Source organism: Sciurus vulgaris (assembly GCF_902686455.1).
Source record: "Sciurus vulgaris genome assembly, chromosome: 2".
Taxonomy (NCBI): domain Eukaryota; kingdom Metazoa; phylum Chordata; class Mammalia; order Rodentia; family Sciuridae; genus Sciurus; species Sciurus vulgaris.
In genome coordinates, this window is record NC_136462.1 from 129,715,132 (window position 1) to 129,736,361 (window position 21,230).

At 36.8% G+C, this 21,230-nt stretch overlaps 1 long non-coding RNA gene across 2 annotated transcripts in view; it reads right to left on the minus strand.

Moving 5' to 3' along the window:
* Positions 1–21,230, minus strand: part of LOC306650518 — a 95,988-nt gene that overhangs the window by 59,885 nt on the left and 14,873 nt on the right. The window contains exon 1 of one of the 2 annotated variants that reach the window (XR_013760945.1): positions 19,818–19,959. The exons of the other annotated variant lie outside the window; for it this stretch is intronic. This is a non-coding gene — a long non-coding RNA (uncharacterized lncRNA). Of the gene's footprint in view, positions 1–19,817; positions 19,960–21,230 lie in introns of those variants that run through there. 2 annotated transcript variants of the gene reach the window in all.

Sequence of the window (21,230 nt, forward strand, 5' to 3'; positions counted from 1 at the left end):
CGGCCGTATAATGTTCACATCCACCTCGAACCCATACTCCTGGGTAGGAAGTAATAGGAAAAGGGACCGAGCCCAGTCCTCTCTGTGTCCTCATATGAAATCATTATTAATTGCATCCTCCCACAATGCAGCAATTATGCATTATGTCCCAATTTTGAAAGAAACATTTAAAGAATTATTTTCAAATAAACAGTATTATCTTGTTCCTGGACCTCCATTTTTGCCTGGAATGTTTTATTTCGCTTGCCACTGTCCCCCTCTTGTTTCGTTGGATGCTAGGTGGCGCTGTGAGTACAGGGGTCACTGATTTCCAAAACCATAGTGAAGCATGTGCTTCTGAAATACGAGGTGTTTGGAGCCCAGCAGTCTCCTTTAAGGAGAGTAGGCTGGTCTGATTCGACATTTTTCACATGGAGATTCAAATAGATCAAAAGAAAGTTTAACCCCGATGACATTAACTCCCCCCTCCCCTTTGCGGCTGCTTTTCCTGGACAATAGACTAACTCATTTTTCCTCGCCCCCACTTTTGTCTGGATAGCATTTGCCTCTAAAATCTGTTTCTGTTTTTTTTTTTTTTTTTTTTTTTTTTTTTTTTTAATTTCTTCAAATTTACAAGTCTCCCAAATTCTCATTTTATAATTGGACCAGTTGTGTTCTTAAGTATGCAGACCTCCTACTAGCTGATTAAAAGAATCACAAAAAGAACTATAAAATCTGAACACGTTGACAGGGAATAAAATTTCTCATACTGTCTTTGTGATGTCTCAATCTTTTTTTTTTTTTTCTTCTCTAATGACCTAGTGTTGTTAGGCAGGTTAGTAAGCCATGAACAGATGGGCACAGGGAAAGGACAATGAAGTACAGACATAGGGTCTATGCATTAGGAAAAATCCAGGAGTCATAAAACTAAAAGAGGAGGGAACCTTATCTAAATAGGCGAGCATTTGGGAATGAGAGCTAGATAGTCCAACTTACCCCACACATATGAATACACCACCAGTGAAACTCCACATCATGTACAACCACAAGAATAGGATCCTAATTAGAATAAGTTATACTCCATGTATGTATAATCTGTCAAAATATGCTCTACTGTCATGTATATCTAAAAGAAATATATGTAAATATATATTTCATATAGTCCTTATATATTATATAATGTAATATACATTTATTCATATATAAAAATAAAATATATATTTAAACATATATGTGTATATATATGATTAAAAAAAATCCTTGAGGGAATTATTACTTAAAATCCTGGGACTGCATTCTAATCAGATAAGCATAAGAGAAGTGGGTCTGGTATGTCAAGACCTCTTCCCAGCTGCAGTTAGTTATAACCCCTCAAGGGGCACGATGGTTTCCAAATAATGCCATCATCATCTCTTGTAACTAAGTTATTGGAACTCTCCCTTATTACAAAAACTATGTCACAACTACCCAATAACACTGTCAACCAGATTATTGAAACCATAACAAAGAAAGCTCACTGAGGGCTATCCAACAACTAATAAACCAATTAAGGGGGATAGGGAAATTCAGGCAAGAACAAAGATCTCAATTTCCTTAAAAGCTCCAACCCTGTGAGCATCACACCACCCCCTCTTTGCAGCAGACTGTGCAGTTCCTACGCTGTAAGTTGCACTTGCTTCTCACTCTTTCTATTCAACTTTTGCTTACTACTCTGTGTTTTGCTCAAATTCTTCCAGCACAGTCACAGAAACTGGCACCCAAGGACTGCAGTGGCTCAGCCCAATAGGTCCCCAGCCCTGTAACAATATCTACTTTAATAATAATTCTTTCATTGTGTTCCCTAACTCTAATTTGCATGGTTTTAAGTTACTTATGCTCCATATATTCAATCATAAATTGCTTCCTCAAAGAAACAATTCATGCATGCTAGGCAAGTGTTCTCCCACTGAGCTACATACTCAGACCTACAATCTGACATTTATTGCTTATTTGATAGAATTTCTGCTTTACTGATGTCTCAAATAAGGGAGAAATTTATCCTCACTATTTGTTAATTTGTCCATGACCTACATGTAGTAATATGTATCTGACATGGTTGCCATTCAGGTTTTTTAGTTTGCAAAAATAAATGGATCGAACTGGGGTTGTGGTTCAGTGGTAGAGTGATCGCCTGGCATGTATGAGTGGTAGAGTATGCCAGGGTTCAATTCTCAGTACCATATATAAATTAATTAATAAAATAAAGGCCCATCGATAACTAAAAAAAAAGGGGGGGGTCACAATCAAATTGTCTTTCCATGTAATCATAATGAATAATTGGATAATGAATTTAAAAATGTATTTTACAATAATATAAAAACAATATGCTTAGAAATAAATCTGACAAAATACGTGCAAAATCTGTACTCTGGATATATTTTAAAAATTGATGATATTATTTAAAGATGATCTAAATAAAGATAGAAATAGGGCATTTGCCATGGATTGGAAGACTCAATATTACGAGGTCAATTCCTAGAAATGTACTTAAGCATTTGCAAAAATCCCCAGTCAACATTCCATTATAAGTTTCTGGAGAAATGACAAGTAGATACTATATTTTACAGTTTACATTAAGAACTAAAGGATTTAGAAAACTACTTGTGTGGGAGGGTGATGGGGGCAGATACTGGGGATCCAGCTCAGGGCATCTGCTTATTGGGCAAATGCTCTACTATTGAGCTTTCCCAGGAAAGTAAGGATATAGGATAGCCAAATCAATTCAGAAAAAAGAGGAACAATGTTGGATGACACATTCAACCTATTTCTTTTTTTTCTTTCTTCTTTTTTTTTTTTTAAACTGGGGATTTAACACAGGGGCACTTTACCAATGAGGTTTAACTCAGGGATGCTTAAGCAGTGAGATACATTCCAGTCCTTTTTATTTTGTAGTTTGAGACAGGGTCTCTCTAAGTTACTTATGACTTCACCAAGTTGTTGAGGCTGGCCTGTAACTTGAAATTCTTCTGCCTCAGCCTCCTGAGTAACTGAGATTAAAGTAGTGCACCAACATACTGGCTTAAACAACCTATTTCAGGGGTTAATATACAACAACTTTAACGAAGATAGTGTGACACTGGCTACACAGGAGGATGAGGCAGTAGGACTGCAAGTTCAAGGTAAACCTCGACAACTTAGTTTTGTCTCAAAATAAAAAATAAAAATGCCTGAGGATAGAACTCAGTGGTAGAGTGCCTCTGGGCTCCATATGCAGTACTGAAAAAGAAATAAATTAGTGAATAATCAATTCAAAAAACAAATAAGTATGTTATTAGTGTAAGGATAGACATTAAGATAAATAGGCAATGTAACAACCAGAAGTAGACCTACATATATATGGTCAGCATATTTTTGAGTAATGTGCCAAATTTGGAAAGGATAGAAGTTACAACAAATATTGCTCGAATTACTGGGGATTCATATGCTAAAACAACAAAACAAAAACAAGAGTCTCTAATTTTTCATTATATCCAAGTTAATTAAAATTTAACATAGATATAAATGGAAAAATCTTAACATATGAAATTTCTACAGAAAACATAGCAGCTGGTTATGGTTTGGAAAAAAGATGTTTCCCAAAAATCTCCTGTATTGATGCAGCAATATTCAGAGGTGATGTGATTAGATTTTGAGACTTGTAACCTAATCATCTCATCCTAGTTTGAATGGACTAATGGGGTATAATTGTAGGCAGGTGGGGCAAGGCTGGAGGAGGTGAGTCACTAGGCCATTCCCTGAAAGGGTTCATCTTCCCTGTGACTCCTTCCCTTTTCTCTGACTCTCAGCCTCCATGAAGTAACAGCGCTTTTCTGCAATGAACTTCTGCCATGATATTCTGCCTCAACTTGGGCCCAGAACAATGGAGCTGGCCTCCCAGAAACTAACTCTGAAATGATAAGTTAAAATAAGCATTTGTCCTAAGTTGTTCTTGTTAGGTACTTTGATCACAGCAACAAAAAAACTAACTAACATTAGCTAATCTTTTGACATTACATTAAGAAATTATTTCACAGATAGGAAACAAGTATTATACAGTGAAATAAGTAGTTAAATTGTACTTAATTAAAATAAAAAGGTTGCCCTTAAGACATGGTTAAGAAAACAACAAGAAATACCACAAGCTCAGAGAAAATATTTTCAATGTATAACTATAGGGTGTTATGTAAAGAATTTGCATGTAATTGTTAATAATAATGATAACAGAACATTAAACACTATTTTAAAGCATTAAGAGTGATATTTAACCAAAGAATGGATATGAGGGCAGATCAGTCCATTGAAATATAGCCAAAACCATTGCTATTAGAAAGATATATATTAAAGTCTCAGTGAGATGCTATTATATGTCTACTATTATAATTAAAATTAAAATATATAGAGTTTGGAGTAGGGTTTACTGGTGGAGTGCTCGACTTATATGTATGGGTTTGATTCCCAGCACTGCATATTTATGTGTATGTGTGTGTGTGTGTATATACATACGGACATGATATTTATATATTATTTTACTTACTATATATAGTATGTTATTTATACAATCATACACCCAAGCCCTGACAATGAAAATGCTGCTGTAAGGAGCAACTGGAATTCCCATATTTCACTGTTGGGAATGCAAAATGGCAGAGACTTTGGAGAGTTTTTCAACAGTTTATTATGAAGTAAACCATTTAGTGATTATACCATCTGGCATTCTATGGTCTTAGGTATTTTCCCAAGAGAAATGAAACCACTTGCTTGTAGTGCAGTATTTAAAATAATCTAAATCTTTAAATAACCCAGGCATCTATGAAGTGGTAAAAAAGATTAGAAAATTGTGGCACATTCATTCAATACAAATCAGCATTACAAAGGAAAAAGTGACTGATACATGAAACAACATGAATGAATCTCAAAAGTATGACTCTAAGAAAAGGAAAACTAGACCCAAAACATTCCATAAACAATGATTTCATTTATTTGACATTCTAGAAAAGTCAGTGTTATTGAGTTAGGTGTGATCGGTTACTACCAAGTTACCTTGATTTTATCAGTAACTATCAAGGCAAAGTGAGAAGGAAGAATTACTTCAAAGAAACACCTAGAACTTTTTGGGGTGATAATGGAGGGCAGTTCTATGGGTAACCTGGGATGACCCACTTCTCCCTCAATTTTCATTTGCAGATCTCAAGAATAACTATAGGAACTTGGTATGCAGTATCGTACAGTGGGGAAGAACTGCCAGGGACAGCCTGGGCTTTGTTCCTTTCTCCCTTTGAAGCAGGATATTCTTCAAAGCTTCCCAGTGAGTTGTGTTACCCCTGAGGTATATAACACATGGTGTGTTGGCTTTTGGGGTCCCCCAGCTGTAGTGAATTGGGGCATTTGCAGTCAATACTTATTTTAATAAGCTTTTTCACTGCTGTGACTAAAAGACCTGACAAGAAAATTTCAGAGGAGGAAAAGTTTATGGTTTCAGAGGTCTTAGTCCATAGAAGGTTTCAGAGGTCTTAGTCCATAGAAGGCCAGCTCTATTCCTTGGGGTTCGAGATGTGGCAGAACATCATGGATGAAGGGTGTGGCAGAGGGAAGCTGCTCATATGATGATCAGGAAGCAGAGAGAGTCTCCATTCACCAGATACAATATATATGCCCCAATGACCCACCTCCTCCAGCCATACCCTACTTACCTTTGGTTACCAGTCAGTTAATCCCATCAGGGGATTGATTCACTGGTTGGGTTAAGATTCTCATAACCCAATCATTTCTCCTGTGAGTCTTCTTGCATCGTCTCACACATGAATTTTTGGGGGACACCTCACATAACAATACTTCATCTACTCTGGGCAGCATTCAGATGGATGAAAACTTTGAGACTGTGCCACAATGGAATCCATGCTTTTAAAAATTTTATTTTTCCGTGTTTTTATTGGTGCATTATATTTGTAGATAATGGTTAGATATGTTGTTGCATATTCATACATGAACACAAAATAACAATGTGATTTGGCCAATATCACTCCCCAGTATTCTTTATGTTTTTCTTTCTTTTTATTTATTTATTTATTTATTTTTGTCTCTTACTGCCTATCTGTAAGTAATACATCTGCTTCACATAAATCATTGTGTGAGAGTATTTTCTGTCACACTAGACTCAGGTAATTAGTAAAACTGCAGCCCAGGATGCAGTGGGCAAAATTGTTTGCACTCCTGTTCCTACTGGTTGGCATAGTGATGAAATCTGATCTTTCATAGGTTAAAAGTCATTTCTTGGGTTTTGTTATCAGTGAATGTGATTCTCAATATTGGTGCTGTGAACAGGGTCTGGTCTGACAGAACAATGACTTTCCGTCAATGTGGGAAGGGCCCTTCAGTCCCCAACTCTAGGTGGAGACAGCCTAAGGGCATAGAATATGGACATGCAGCTGTCTGCGTTATAAGGATGGATGGTGACAAGAGGGATGTGTCATCTTGCCCCTCACAGATGTAAATGAGCTGACTCCATGGACCAAGGCAGAGAGAAAGGAATGTGCAAATAAGGGACCATCATCTGGTTGTTGAGCAGTTATGGGATCACTCATTATAAGATCCTGAGAGCTTGCTAAGTGGGTACTCCTGAGGCATGAGAAGGAAAACAACATGTGCACTGTTGACCATCATGGATGGGGAAACTCACTATAAAAAGTACAGATATGGAAGAAGGCCTGACTAGTATGTTTGTTTGACAAAGGGACACTGGAAATCTAAGAGTCTCTGGCTAAACAGTATAGGTAAGAATGAAGCTAAGTTCTTCAAGTTCCCCTTGGAGGCCAATGGCCCTGTATTCCTGTCAAAATAAGAGGGGATTCAGGAAGGGTGACTCGTGCCTGTAGTTCCATTTTCTCAGGAGGCTGAGACAGGAGGATAGCTTGAGCTGAGGAGTTTGGGGAACTCCCACCTGACCAACATAACAAGACCCTGTCTCTTATAAAAATGAGGGTAATACAGACTTCTGTTAAGTTCCTGAATTCTGGATTCACATGACTATGTTTTGGGGTCCCCTTAGGTGAAAAATTAAACTGATGAGATTAGGAGATTTTGGGACAAAATTCATGAGATTTGCCTGCAAATAGTGCTTTATTCTGCTTGTGGGTGGGCCCCTTGGGCCACTTCATGTGCTGGAGACTAGGTTTCTCACTGTTAAGTGCAATATAGGCATTGATATTTCAGCTATTGTTCTGTACATAGAACATCACCACTGAGGGTATACACCCTCATAGCTATGTAATGAGTCATAACAGTGGGGCATTTTCATTCTTGCCTGCCATCTAAACTATTCAACCCCTCCCTGGGTTATTCAACCAAAGAGGTATTGCATACCAAATGGAAGGGAAGACATTACACTCATCCCTTGGTTTCAGGATACTCCATAGGCATAAAAATATGCAAATTATTTAGTCTCATATACAAGATATAGTATTTGCATGTAACATACACTTTTAGTTCAAATATGGAATGTCCCCATAAAGCTTGGTCCCCAATGCAGCAATATCCAGAGGTGGGGCTTTTAGGAAATAATTTGATCATGAGAACTCTAACCTCATCAGTGGATTAGTCCATTTGGTGGATCAATAATATTAATGGACTTACTGGAAACTTTAGGCAGGTGAGGCATGGTTAGAAGAAGTAGGTCACTAAGGTCTTGCCCTTGGAGACTACATATATCTTGTTCTCACCTTCCATTTCTTTCTCTGCTTCCTGGTTTCCATAAGTTAAGGAGATTTCCCCTGCCACTCCCTTCCACCAAAATGTTCTGCCTTGCTGCAGGATCAAAGTAATGGAGGTGGCCACCCATGGACTGAAATTTCTTCAACTGTGAACCTAAATGAATCTTTCATCTTTTAAGTTGTTATGTTTGGTATTTTGGTCACAAGGATGAAAAGCTGATGAACATGCACATTATAATTACTTATAATTCTTAATACAATATAAATGTTATGTATTGTTCAGGAAATGGTGCCCAAAAAATGTCTGCACAAGTACAATACAGACACAATATTTTCTTTCAAATATTTTTGACCTATGGTTGGTTGAATCCACCAACAGAATCTGTGGATACAAAGGGCTGGCTGTATTTTGTTAACTCAAGACTTCCTTGGTACAGATAAAAATGTCACTGCACACCATGTTGTTAGGTAACTGTCCAGTTTAGCTAGAGGCCTCAGAAATCATGAGTGCCAAAGCTACTTGGTCAAGAAGACAAAAATATATCCCAAGCTACAAAAAATTTTTGAGACAGGGTCTCGCTAGATTGTCCAGGCTCCTGGACTCAAGTGATCCTTTGCTAATGGTCTAGCTGCCTGGTCAGGAAAATGGCTACTAAATGAATGGACTATTAAAGTTTCCCTAGTATGAGAACAAAGAGACTATGTTAACAGCTTTGCTGTCTGGAAGGGACGAATAATATGTCATTCATGTGGATGCTGAGACTACCATAGCTGCCCTAGATAGGAATTTATGATATTCTGTGGGACTTCATTCTGCCCCAGCAGCCTCCTGTACTACCTAAACCACATGACAATGGGAACTCACTCATGGATCATGATGAACTGTACATGTACACTGTGTTTTGCAGTCCAATGGAACAGTTGAACAAAGGGACAGCTGTTTCACAAAATAACCAGACATCAAGTAGCATGGTATTTTTAATCTGGCAATATGAATACTAACCTTAGCATTCCAATGCAAGGGAAACATGACATTTCTGTGCATGTTGGGAATCACTGACCTTGGTGGAGATGGAGGTAGATCAGAGAGTTGCCTGATCAGGCTGCACCTGTGAAATACCAATTTCAGTGTTCCCAACTACTCCTTTTCCTTTAGAAAGCATATTCTGGGGGATGGTTTTGCAGTTAAGACCACACAGAACCCTATACACGTTCCCCTTGCTCTAATTTGAATGTGTTTATTCAGGGCTCTCTCCATCTTCTGTCAGGGAGAAGATTGGGAGTAACAGGTTACTAGGATCTGTGTAGTGGTTCCTGGGGCATTCCATCTTTCTAGCTGGGTATGTGATGTTATCAAGAAAGTCAGGTTCACATAGGACATGACCTTTGTTCCTGGACTGAATGACTGAAATAAAAATTGGTTAAGCAACAAGCACTCTGAGGCCAGCAGAAGCACTAGTTTCAGGACAAAGATTGACTGACTGGGCTATACTCAGTCCAACTTCTATACTATAGATAGGGATCATTTGAGATCCTGAGAGGAGTGGGGTGGGGAGGTCACTAAACTGTCAATCTGTGTTTTATAGGGGTATGGCAACAGAGAATCTGGAAGCATAGGTCTTTTTAAAAAGACATTCCCAATCTGTGGCAGTGAAGGAAACTTGGTGGTGGTTGAAAGTATGCACTTGCTGAAGCTTACTGAACTGCCTTCTGAAAAATAATTTTGCTTTAATAAAATCAATTTAAAAACTAAAGAGTTGTTGAATCAATCTCCATGTAGTCTTTTTCTTATACTAGGAACTTCCCAAATATGAAAAATATGATTAGACCCTGCCTACAGATTTTTTTTTCAATTTACTCCTGCTGCAAAAAGATAAAAAGGGCAAGAGTCCCAGCGACAGGTTCAGATAAATCCTTTGCCCCAACTCCCACTCATAGTTACATGAACAGATCATTTTTCCTGCTTCATGACTCCTGGACATCATTACTTCTTGGATAGTGCTTCTTTTCCTTCTGTAGCCTGGTATATTTTTATGCTATTGGCAAAATCTGCATGTTGATGCTGATGGGACACAAGAAACATTACTCCAAAATATGGGATCTTGACACACTTGGCAGTTCATTTTGTTATTTTATTATTAGTTTTTATTTTGTGGTACTGGGGATTGAATTCATGGTCTCAACCATGCTGGGCAAGCACCCTGTCACTGAACTACATCCCCTACTCACACTCAGTATTTTAAATGGAATGTAATAGTGGAAAACTCTACAGGTAAGAAGATTTCTCTGACCTTTTCCTGACCCTCATCTCCTGAAGAACCTCATGTGACACGTATACTGTCCTATACCCAGAGGGAAGGAATAAACACAGAGAAAGATTGGATATACAAATGGATAGCAGAGAGGTGTGCACAGAGAGAATAAAACACGTGAGTATGCAGTTTGAGATGGCCACTTGCAAGCCAGAGAGGGAGGCTTCAGAAATCAGACCTAAAAACACTTTTAATCTTGGATTTCCATCCTCTAGAACTATGAGAAAATAAACCTCTGTTGTTTAAGCAGTCTGTGGTGCTTTGTTACGGCAGGCTCCAGAATCTGATACAATGCGCTAATAATTCTGCCATCATCTCACTTTAGAAACTGATTCCCTCACTACTCAGTTCCCAAATACTTCTACTCTGGATAAATATAATATACTGGGTTTAGAGTCTGCTTCTCTCTTACCATTAAAATTTTTGGTTATATATCTTGCTAAGTGATTTTCCTTCCATTTAAGAATCTTGATTCAAAAAGAGCCAATGACTAGCAAGTAAAGGGGAAGTAGGCAAGTATTTATTATGTGGGTGACCTAGTCCACTTTCTGTTTATATAATGAAATACATGCAGGTGTGTACTTCATAAATAAAGCTTACAATATTGGGGGCTGAAAATTCAAGATCAGGTAGCCCTATCTGTTCTTCTTCCTGTGAGGACCTCAGGGTGATGGTATCACAATAGTGGAAGTTCATGTGAGGACTGGCAAAGATATTTAGGAGTTAGATTTACTCTTTTTTTTCTTTTTTTTGAGTGGGAGTACTTGGGATTGAACTCAGGGGCACTCGACCACTGAGCCACATCCCCAGCCCTATTTTGTACTTTATTTAGAGACAGGGTCTCACTGAGCTGCTTAGTGCCTCACTTTTGCTGAGACTGGCTTTGAACTTGTGATCCTCGAGTCGCTGGAATTACAGGCATGCACCACCATGCTCTTTTGAAACAACTTTCCTCATGGAAACTAACTAGAGTCTTGTAAGAATTACATTAACATCTTCTGAGGGAAGTGTCCCCAGTGACCTAATTACTTCTCACTAAGCTCTACCTCTTTAAGGTTACCCCAGCTCTCAAATAGTGCCGCATAAGGGTTTGAGCTTTCAGCATAGGAAACATTTTTTGGTACCTGGGATTGAACCTAGAGGTGCTTAACCACTAAGCCACATCCCCAGCCCTTTTCTATAAATATATTTATATATACACTTATATAAATATATACGTATATACACACACACACACTACATATATATATACACACACACACATATATATATATTTTTTTTTCTCACTGAGATGCTTAGGGCCTTGCTAAGTTGCTGAGGCTGGTTTTGCACTTATGATCCTCCTGCCTTAACCTCTGGAACCACTGGGATTACAGGTGTGCACCACAGCTACCAGTTCAGTATATGAAACTTTGAGGGACACATTCAACACCATTTGTTGAAAAGATTGCCTTTTCTAAATTCAGTGCTTTTGACCCTTTTACAAAAATAATTTGACTACATATGATCTGAATAAATAATTATGAAAAACAATATAAAATGGCTAACAAGTTATGAAAAAATTACCAACATCATTAATCATCATGGGATTGAGAATCACAACCACAATGAGCCATCTTCTCAAATCAGTTGCAATGTAAATGCAGAGAAAGGATGACTTTATATGCTGGGCAAGGCCACAAATTAGTATAGCCATTATGGAAGATGAATGAATTAAAAATGTTTTATGTATATATATATATATATAAATTTTAAGATTTTATTTTATATATAACAAGTCTTGGGATATATGTATCTATCCCAGGATATATGTATGTGCATATATCCCAATATATTATTTATCCTTATGGATAAAGAATGAAATCCTGTCATTTATGGTTACATGGATGAATGAAGGACATTGTGTTTAAGTGAAATAAGCCAAGTGCTACATACCACTTGTTCCCTTTTTTATGTGGAAATTAAAAAGTTGATTTCAGGGAACCACAGAGTAGAATTATGATCACTCAAGGTTAAGAAGGATAGGTGTAAGAAATAGAGGCTGGATAACAGATATCAAAATGCAGTAACATAGGAGGAATGAGTTTTAATGTTCTACAGCACAGTTAAGTAACTATAACTCACAAAATGTATACCTTTTATAAAGTACTAGAAGAGAGGATTTTGAGGTTCCCAGCATAAGTAAATGATTAATGATTTAGGAGACAGAAATCCTAATTACCCTGACTAGATCATTATGTATTATATATACATATGGACTTATCATACTGTACCTTTGTTGATGTGAACACTACTCAGTGCCTAGGAAAGCTTGTTGATCTGGGCAGTAAGATACCAAGGACACTGAAGAACATGATAATGAAGGAAACGAAGAGGGGAAACTGGTCACTTCCCTTGTCTCTAATCTTTAGGTGAAGCTGAAAACAGAGTGACCTTAGTTGTAAAGCAAAAGAATGTACTCATAAGACATCTGAAGAAATCCATCTGTGCAGTGGATATGCAACCTATGCTATGTATTTCCCCTGCTTGTAGGCATGGAGTGACGTTCCTCTGTATCTTTGTATGCCAACAATGATGAGTAATAAAATGTTCAAACCTTCTCTGTTGAGTCCCCTGAGTTCTTTCTTTGGGATCAGTAAGAACAGTATTCTTGAGGCATTTATAGCCCTGGGGTTGAACAACCCCTTAAATATATAAAATTACTATATGTTTGCAAAGTAATTCTTGACAAATAATAATAATTGTGTTTTTTAAATTCAAATATAACTGTTTATCCTGCATTTTATCTGGTAAATATGCAAACTTATAATATTATTTACAGAAATGGGAGAGAAATGCTAAATTCCTAAGGACACAAATACATTAAATTATTATTTTTTGCAGTTCTGAAGATAGAACTCAGAACCTGATACATACTAGGTACATGCTCTATCACTCAGCTACATCTCTAACTCATAATATTTAATTCTTGAATATCATATTTTAGGGAATGCAAGGTAGAAGGAAATATTTTCTCTATAGAAATTCTTGCTCTATTTTGCACAGTATATAAATATTCTTCCAGAATAAGTAGACTGCATTCGGCAAGTCTTGTTCTTGGATTTGTTTTTAAAATATTTTTTTACTCCAAAGATTCAACAAATAAAACAATCTCCGAGGTCATATTTTATTAGGCAGAAAGCTCCTTCCTTTATCATGAAAGTAAATACATCCTCAGAAACAGGTTTTGTTGTTGTTCTTTATCTTGTATCCTCACCATGAAATTAATACAAATGACCTGCACTGATTTATGACTGTGACATTAGGGTTTGAGTGTAGATTAGTGGAAGAGAACTTGTCCAGCATGTGTGAAACCCTGGGCTTGATTCCCAGTTCTACAAAGAAAAAATAATGTGACACTGAATTGAATAAGAATACAGTACAGTTCCTTGTCCATTTATTTATTGGGGTTTTGTTTTTGAGTGTATTATAAGTTTTTTGAGTTCTTTATATATATACCTTGGAAATTAATGCTCTATCTGAGGTGCAGGTGGCAAAGATTCCCACCCATACTGTAGGCTCTATTTTCATGATCTTGATTGTTTCCTTTTCTGTGAAGAAGCTTTTTAATTTGATGTCATCCTTTTTTTTTTACTATTGATTTTACTTCTTGAAGTTTAGGAGTCAAGTCAGTTCAGTCAGTTCTTGAGTCAATATGTTGGAGAGTACAAGTAACAATAAATGTTGGCGAGGATGTGGGGAAAAAGGTACACTCATACATTGCTGTTGAGACTGCAAATTGGTGCAACACTCTGGAAAGCAGTATGGAGATTCCTCAGAACACTTGGAATGGAACCACCGTTTGACCCAGTTATCCCACTTTTCAGTATATAGCCAAAGGATTTTAAATCAGCATACTACAGTAATGCAGCCACATCAATGCTTATAGAAGCTCAATTCACAATAGCTAAGCTATGGAAAGAACATCAATGCCCTTCAACAGATGAATGAAGAAAGAAAATGTGTTATATATACACAATGAAGTATTACTCAGCCATAAAGAAGAAAGATTTTAGGACATTTGCCAGTAAATAGATGGAACTGGACACTATCATGCTAAGTAAAATAAGACAGTACCTAAAAGCCAAAAGTCAAATGTTTTCTCTGATATGTGGAAGGTAACACACAATGAGGGTGGGGTGAGGGAAACAATAGAAGCAAGTAGATCAGACAATGGGGAATGGAGGGAAGGGATATGGAGAGAAAAAGGAAAGACAGTGGAATGAACCTCACATATTTTTTCCACGTACATATATGAAACGTCACAGTGAATCCCACCATCATGTACATCCACAAAAATGGGATCCCAATTAGAATAAGACATATTCCTGTGTGTAAAATTATATCAGAATGGATTCTAATGTTATGTATAACTACAAAGAACCAATAAACATAAAAAGAAAACATACTGTGGAAAAAAAATAATACAGTACAAATCATTATCTGGTAATTGTGTATCTTTATAATTTCAGCAATTTAAAAAGAAAAGTTCATCTGAATGGCATTCCTATTTTATACTTATGAAAATAACTATCTGTTTACTTGCAATGGAGCTGAGGGTTTTGAAAAGTTAGTTAGTTAGTCCAGATTAAGGATTTAACTTGTGCTTTATGTAAATCATTGATCATGTGAAAAAACTGTAAGTACAAACAATTTTCTAATGATTGGGTCTATCAATCAGATTTTCAAAAATATGTGAAAAAATCTGTAAGCAAATACAGGTTAAGAATCACTATTCTCTTTATGTGTATAACTTTATGATATTTTGAAAAAATATGGAAATTGTTTGAGTGTATATGTGAGGGTTTATTTCTGGGATATCTGTACAATCATATTGGTCAATTTGCCTGACTTTATCAAAAAACCATAATATTTTGGTTACTATAGTTTTTTTTTTTTTTTTTTTTTTTTTTTTTTTTTTTTTTGTAGTAGGTTTTGAAATAAGGGTGTATAAAACCTCTACTGTGTTTTCTTTTTTCAAGATTGTTTTGGCTGTTCAGGGCCAGTGATATGCCATATAAAATTCAGGATCCTCCAGATGTGATGACTCATGCCTATAATCCCAGTGGCTCTGGAGGCTGAGGCAGGAGGATCACAAGTTCAAAACCAGCCTCAGCAACTTAGTGAGGCCCTAAGCAACTTAGTGAGAGCCTATTTCAAAATAAAATATAAAAAAGGGCTGGGGATGTGGCTCAGTGGTTTAAGCGACCCTGGCCTCAATCCCTGGTGCCAGAAAAAAAAAAAAAAAATAAATAAATAAAAATAAAATAAAAAAAAATAAAAATAAAATTTCAGGATCCTATATTAATTAGTATTGCCAAATATTTTCTCCTTGATCGAACTGTAGTTGGGTCCTGTGAGCTCTCTTCTAGACTAGGTTTCAAATTTGGATTATAAAAATGATAGAATCAACAGAAGTTATTTTATCCACTCTCCTCACTCCACATTAAAATACTCAACAAACAGTAATACAATATCTAATAGTTGAGGGCACAACTTTAGGATGACTAAAGGCTTCCAAAAGAATTCACTGTAGTTAACACCTAACTATAGCCACTCTGCAACACTTCCTTACCTCATTTACAAAGAAAGGGTTTGAAAGTGATTAAAATCCTTAACCTTTCCTTTTGTCTCTTAGAGATGCATGTTTCTTTCAAGTCTGTCTTTCTCAAGGTCCTAAAAGCAACTGCTTTGAAATGTAACTATTAGGAAGAATAGTAACTCTGTTCCCCAGTCTCACTGGGAAGATAGAGTCCTTTCTTCAATAACTGTCAGCCAGAAGACAGCCTAATTATGTAAATTGACCCGCCTTTTGTAATTTTCACTTTCCTGACTCTGGCTAAAGCCTTACTTCTCCCCTCCACCTTTCCCCTTATTCTCTCTTTAAAATACCCTTTCACCTCTGCACAAATCAAAGTTGATTTCAGCTTCCCTTGGACCTTCCTTTCTATTGCAATAGTCATTACTAATTAAACTATGTCCTTACCACTTTAGCTAGTGTCTAGCTTTTTTTTTTTTTTTTTAATCTTTGACAATGCCATTATCTTGTATGATTTTGGTTTGTTGATGGGGGAAGAGCACTTGGACTTCATATTTTACTTTAAAATCCTGGTATTCCAGGGGTTGGGAATATAACTCAGGGGTAAATGCTTGCCTCACATGCATGTGGTCCTGGGTTCTATGCCTGGCAATGCAAAAAAAAAAAATTTTTTTTTCAGTGAACAACATATAATAGGTTCTTTTACTTTGGGGGTTGCCACTTGGTATTATGGACAACAACTTGAGACCATATTCCATATAAAAGTAAACCCTGCAGTTGGATGTTTATCTTAGTCAAGCCATGGGGGATATGTATGAGATTTTAAGGCATTTGTTCCAGAGTGGTGTGGGAAGAATGTACTGCTGAAGGACAAAAGAATGGAATGAGGAGCCTTAAAGTAAGGGAACCAGAGGGGTCACTAAAATGACAGATTCCTTGCTAAGAGAATAGGATCTGCAGAATCTGACTGCAAGGAGCTATTTCCTATTTCTGCTATTTTCTGTGTGGCTTTGGGTAATTTTTTAAACCTCATTCTGCCTTGCATTTCTGCTTTGTAATACAGCAGAGTCCTGATGTGATATTTTAGAGGTGCAGAGGTGATAATCCATGTGAATATTAACTTTATAGTTAATATATGTTGGTATCTACATTGTCCAGAATGCATGTGGATGCTGTTCAAGAATGCTATGCCTGCGTGGTTGCTGTGTGGGAACTGAGCCTTAGTGTAGGTTTTGTCTTCTGGAAAGAACTCCCTGAATCATTTTTTTCTTTTTTCTTTTTTGGCAGTGACTTCTTTACATATGAAGGTGACTCTTCAAATTCCTTTCTTGACTCCTTTTCTTGATTCTACCATCCAGAATCAAGTGGTGTTTAGCCAAGTTGAGGACAGGTAAAGAAGGTACATGGTTTGTTCTGTGTAGAATTGTCTATCTTCTCTGCTGCTCATCAACTTCAGAGCGATTACTTCTCAGAAAAAAATGATACCAAGAATTATTGAGCATGAGTATATATTATTGTTATTAATGTATTTATATCCTACATACCTGTTGTAGTGCCATGGAACAGATAATGAAATGAGGTAAGTATTTATTTTTGTCATGCTGGGGATTGAACCCAGGACCTTGTACAAGAGAAGTATGCACTCTACTACTGAGATAATCCCCTAATTCATGTAATCAGATATTTAATAACTGGCTAGTAGTGATATATCTAATACGTAGTAGAACCATGAAACCCACACCATTGACTCTTCACATTTCTGCTAGCTTCTTACTACTGAACATGTTTTAGGTTCACATAAAGCTGGAAAGACTAGTTGAGATTTCACATTGCCTTCCATCTATAGAAGCCCAGAAATACCTAGAAGCAGAAGAGGAAAGTATTATAGGCATTGATAAGGGCTAACTCAAGATTTACATCAATACATGAGAAATAGAGAGGGGTAGAGAGAGAGAAGTCAGCACACAAGAGAGAGATATCAATCAATTTAGTTTCCATGAAGACAGGGTTATTATGTGCTATCATTTAGTGAGACACAGAGCCCAGAAGTACAGGGGCAGTCCACAAGAAAAAGGCAAAAACGTAGGGGAGGCACTTGAATGAACTTGGCCTTCAACCCTTTGATCTTGTTCCTGATTGCAAAGAGACAGAGGTCTTTGCGTGACACAGTTGTCTTTCAACGAGCCCAGTGATGAAAGGATACACTTTACAGATGATACAAATGATGTCAGTCAGTTGAATCACTCCCTGAGAACCTTTACTTGCCTTTCCTATGATTTTTGTTATTTGTAGCTGATGAAGTAACTATATTATGAAATAATTTGAGTAGAGAGAGCTTTCTATGTAGAAGGACAGAACACAAATATCATTGTAAGTAAAATAAACCAGTAAGGTTTATATATATTTATTTCCCTGGAAATCTTTAGTTAGTTTCCTTTATATTTAGGAATCAGGTAGGTTGCATAGATTGTAGCATTATATATATGAAGTGAAATTAAGTTAAAGAAGATTACAGGCTCATTTTTTATCAAGAATTTTTTTTAATCTTGAAATTATCTCAATATAGTATTGATGTCCAGAGTAGCTGACTGCAGCATTAATTGACGAACAACAACAAAAAGCCCATCCATTGAACTATAGTAAAAGTACCTATAAAATGTCAGTTGTGTTGGTGTATATCTCATAAATTGCTAATAAGTTGCTAATATCTCATAAATCTTGGGCATTCATTCATCATAGACCTTCTCATAATTCTTTTTTTTAATCTTCCCATAATTCTTAAGCAAATAACCCCTCACCAGAATATTTTGTAGATCATTAGATTGAGGGCTGTATTACTCTCACAGCAGATCCATGCTCTTGAGTCTCAGACACACCCTGTGGAATCTTCCTTCACTAGAGAATGTTTCTCTCAACAAAGTCATACTGGCATTAGTGTCCTCAGCATTGTGGGCCCTACATGAACTAGTGTGCAAGTTCAAGTCCTAATTTTTTTCCCAACATCTTACTTTTTTGCATCTTGGTGTTTTCAAGTGAGATAATTCCTGTTCAACCCTGATTAATGAATACCATCTACACTGCCCAGGACACTTACTATCTATTCACTCATAAACTATCAGAAAGCTGTCAAAGGTTCCCCCTGAAATGATGGACCTGAACAGATAAGATAAATAATAGGAGGGTGGGAAAACTACTGACTCAGTCAAAGTAAATTAAAATTGGAAAAAGTCACAACATGAACTTTAAAAAAAAATTACCTTAGATGATAAGATAAAGACTGTGATTTCATTATTTTAAAATATTTTTTAGTTGTCAATGGATTTTTATTTATTTATTTATATGCGGTGTTGAAATTGAACCCAGTTCCTCACACATGTGAGGCAAATGATCTACCCCAGCCCTGCAATTTAATTTTTTTTAAAAGCCAGCAGTACAAAAATATGTGCTTCCTATAGCACATGTAGGCACACATTTTGTGACTGGCATGTTTTATTTCATTGAAAAATGAAAAGAATTCAAAAATTACTCATCAAAGAATAAGAAAATAATACATCTATATTATGATGCATCAGTAAAAGAAAATATCACACAGAAATTTACAAAACCAAGATGGAAGGAATCAAAATCTCTAGCATTTTGATAAGGAGGAAATAAAAAATATGAAATTAGCATTCATAGGGTAACAAAGTGGCCGGTCTCTGCATTCACAATGGGAATCTGAGTGTTCCACCCATAAAAATTTATGTCTTTATGTACCTTTCCCAATAAACAAAGTCAGTGATACAATGACAATTTTCACAATCTTCTTAAGCATGAGATTCTGAGCAGATTTTGCCTTATGGTTCCCAAAACAGTCTCTGCCCCTCTCCTTTTCAACAAGAGGAAATTCAGAGGAAGTTTCTGGAAAACACCTGCTTTCCCTAAAAAATTTAGACACCCATCCCAATATTAAGGAGTAAATTAGAAAGAAGATGATTGGAAAGAGATTTTGAAAAATGGTTATATATTCACTAAATTTTAAAGGACAAGTGAAAAGCATTAATACATAATACTAAAAATGAATATGGTTGTAGATGATGCCTATGTGATCAAAAACCAAAAAAAAAAAAAAAAAAAAAAAAAAAAAGGAAGAAAAGAAGGGAAGGAGGAAAGAAGGAAGGAAATTGCATACAAGTGTTAGAGACATTTTCAAGTCAAAAATTTTTTTATAACCAAGAATATTACCAGGCCTGCCAGCAGCGGTAGCATGTTGTTGGTCAGCAAGCAGAATGACTGGAGAAAATGCGTTCTCATACAAAAGAACTGCATTCCGCAACCAACCACTAATGGAGGGCAGGGAGCAGCTGTCCTCACCCCTGCAGACCCCACAGTGAGGCTCTGAGCTCAGCTGCATTGGCTGTGGCACCGCCCTGGGTGGGCGTGGTGTGGAACGGGTGGTTGCGGGGGTGGGGGTGGGGGTGCGGGGGGGGGGCATCTGCACTTGCGCAGGAGGCACCCAGGAATGAGTCTCCAGATTTCTCCAGATTCCTACCATCTCTGGCTGTTGCTGGGGAAGGAGCCAGAAAGAAGGGACGCAAAAGAGAAACCTTGTCCTCTAATAATATTCATTGGGAATGTAGAAATAATTGAAGCTGAAGCAGTGCTGGGTGGATTGTGTGATGCACAAGAACATTAGAAACATAAGCATTAAGGTCACTGTTCTGAAATTGGAAACCCTGTTTATGAAAGGTACACATGGCAATTTTGGTATAGGTAAGGCATTTAGGTTTCACCCTTCTGTTTCTTCATTATAAAAATGTACAGTGGACAAGAGGGTTCTGTAGGGAAAGTTCTATGTTAATTGAAGTCTCTAAGTAACTAACACAATGTATTTGTATAGAGACATTAAAATGAAAAAAAGATAAAAGAATTTAAAGTCAGATACATGCTACAACAGAGGCTTTTAAGTTATTTTTACAATAAAGAAATGATAATGTTTAAGGTGGCTAGAATGCTAATTACCCAGGTTTGATCATTATATAATGTATACATGTGTAGAAACATGACATTGTACTGTATAAGTATATATAATTATAGTGTCACCTAAAAAGAAATACGCACATATATATATATATATATATATATAATCAAATAATTTATAAGAAATATCAGTGGGGAGCTGGGTGTGGTGATGCCCATGTGGAAACCCCAGCTACTCTGTAAGGTGAAGCAGCATGATTTCAAGTTCAAGGCTGGCCTTGGCATCTTTAGAAGAATGTGTTTGAAACTAAACTTAGCAAGTATTTATAATGCCTTTTATACTTTATATATATATGGTGTATGGTGTAGTGTGTGTGTGTGTGTGTGTGTGTGTGTGTTTGGTGGAAATGCATTCTTTACCTACTTATGGGAAGTTGAGATTCCTGGATGGGGCCCCATCCTCCCAGTTTGGTTCTGGAAAGGACATGGATTCCCTCCTCTAAAAAATGGATTTTCCATCAGCTTCAAGGCTTGGAGACCCTCTTCATCCTCCAAGGGGAGGTTGCAAGTTGAAATGGTGCCTGTGCCTCCATAGGCTCCACTGTAGCTCATGGCCTTCCTTTTCCCTGCCTCATCTCCAGTGCATCACATGATTGAGAACCATATCCTTAAAGTCTT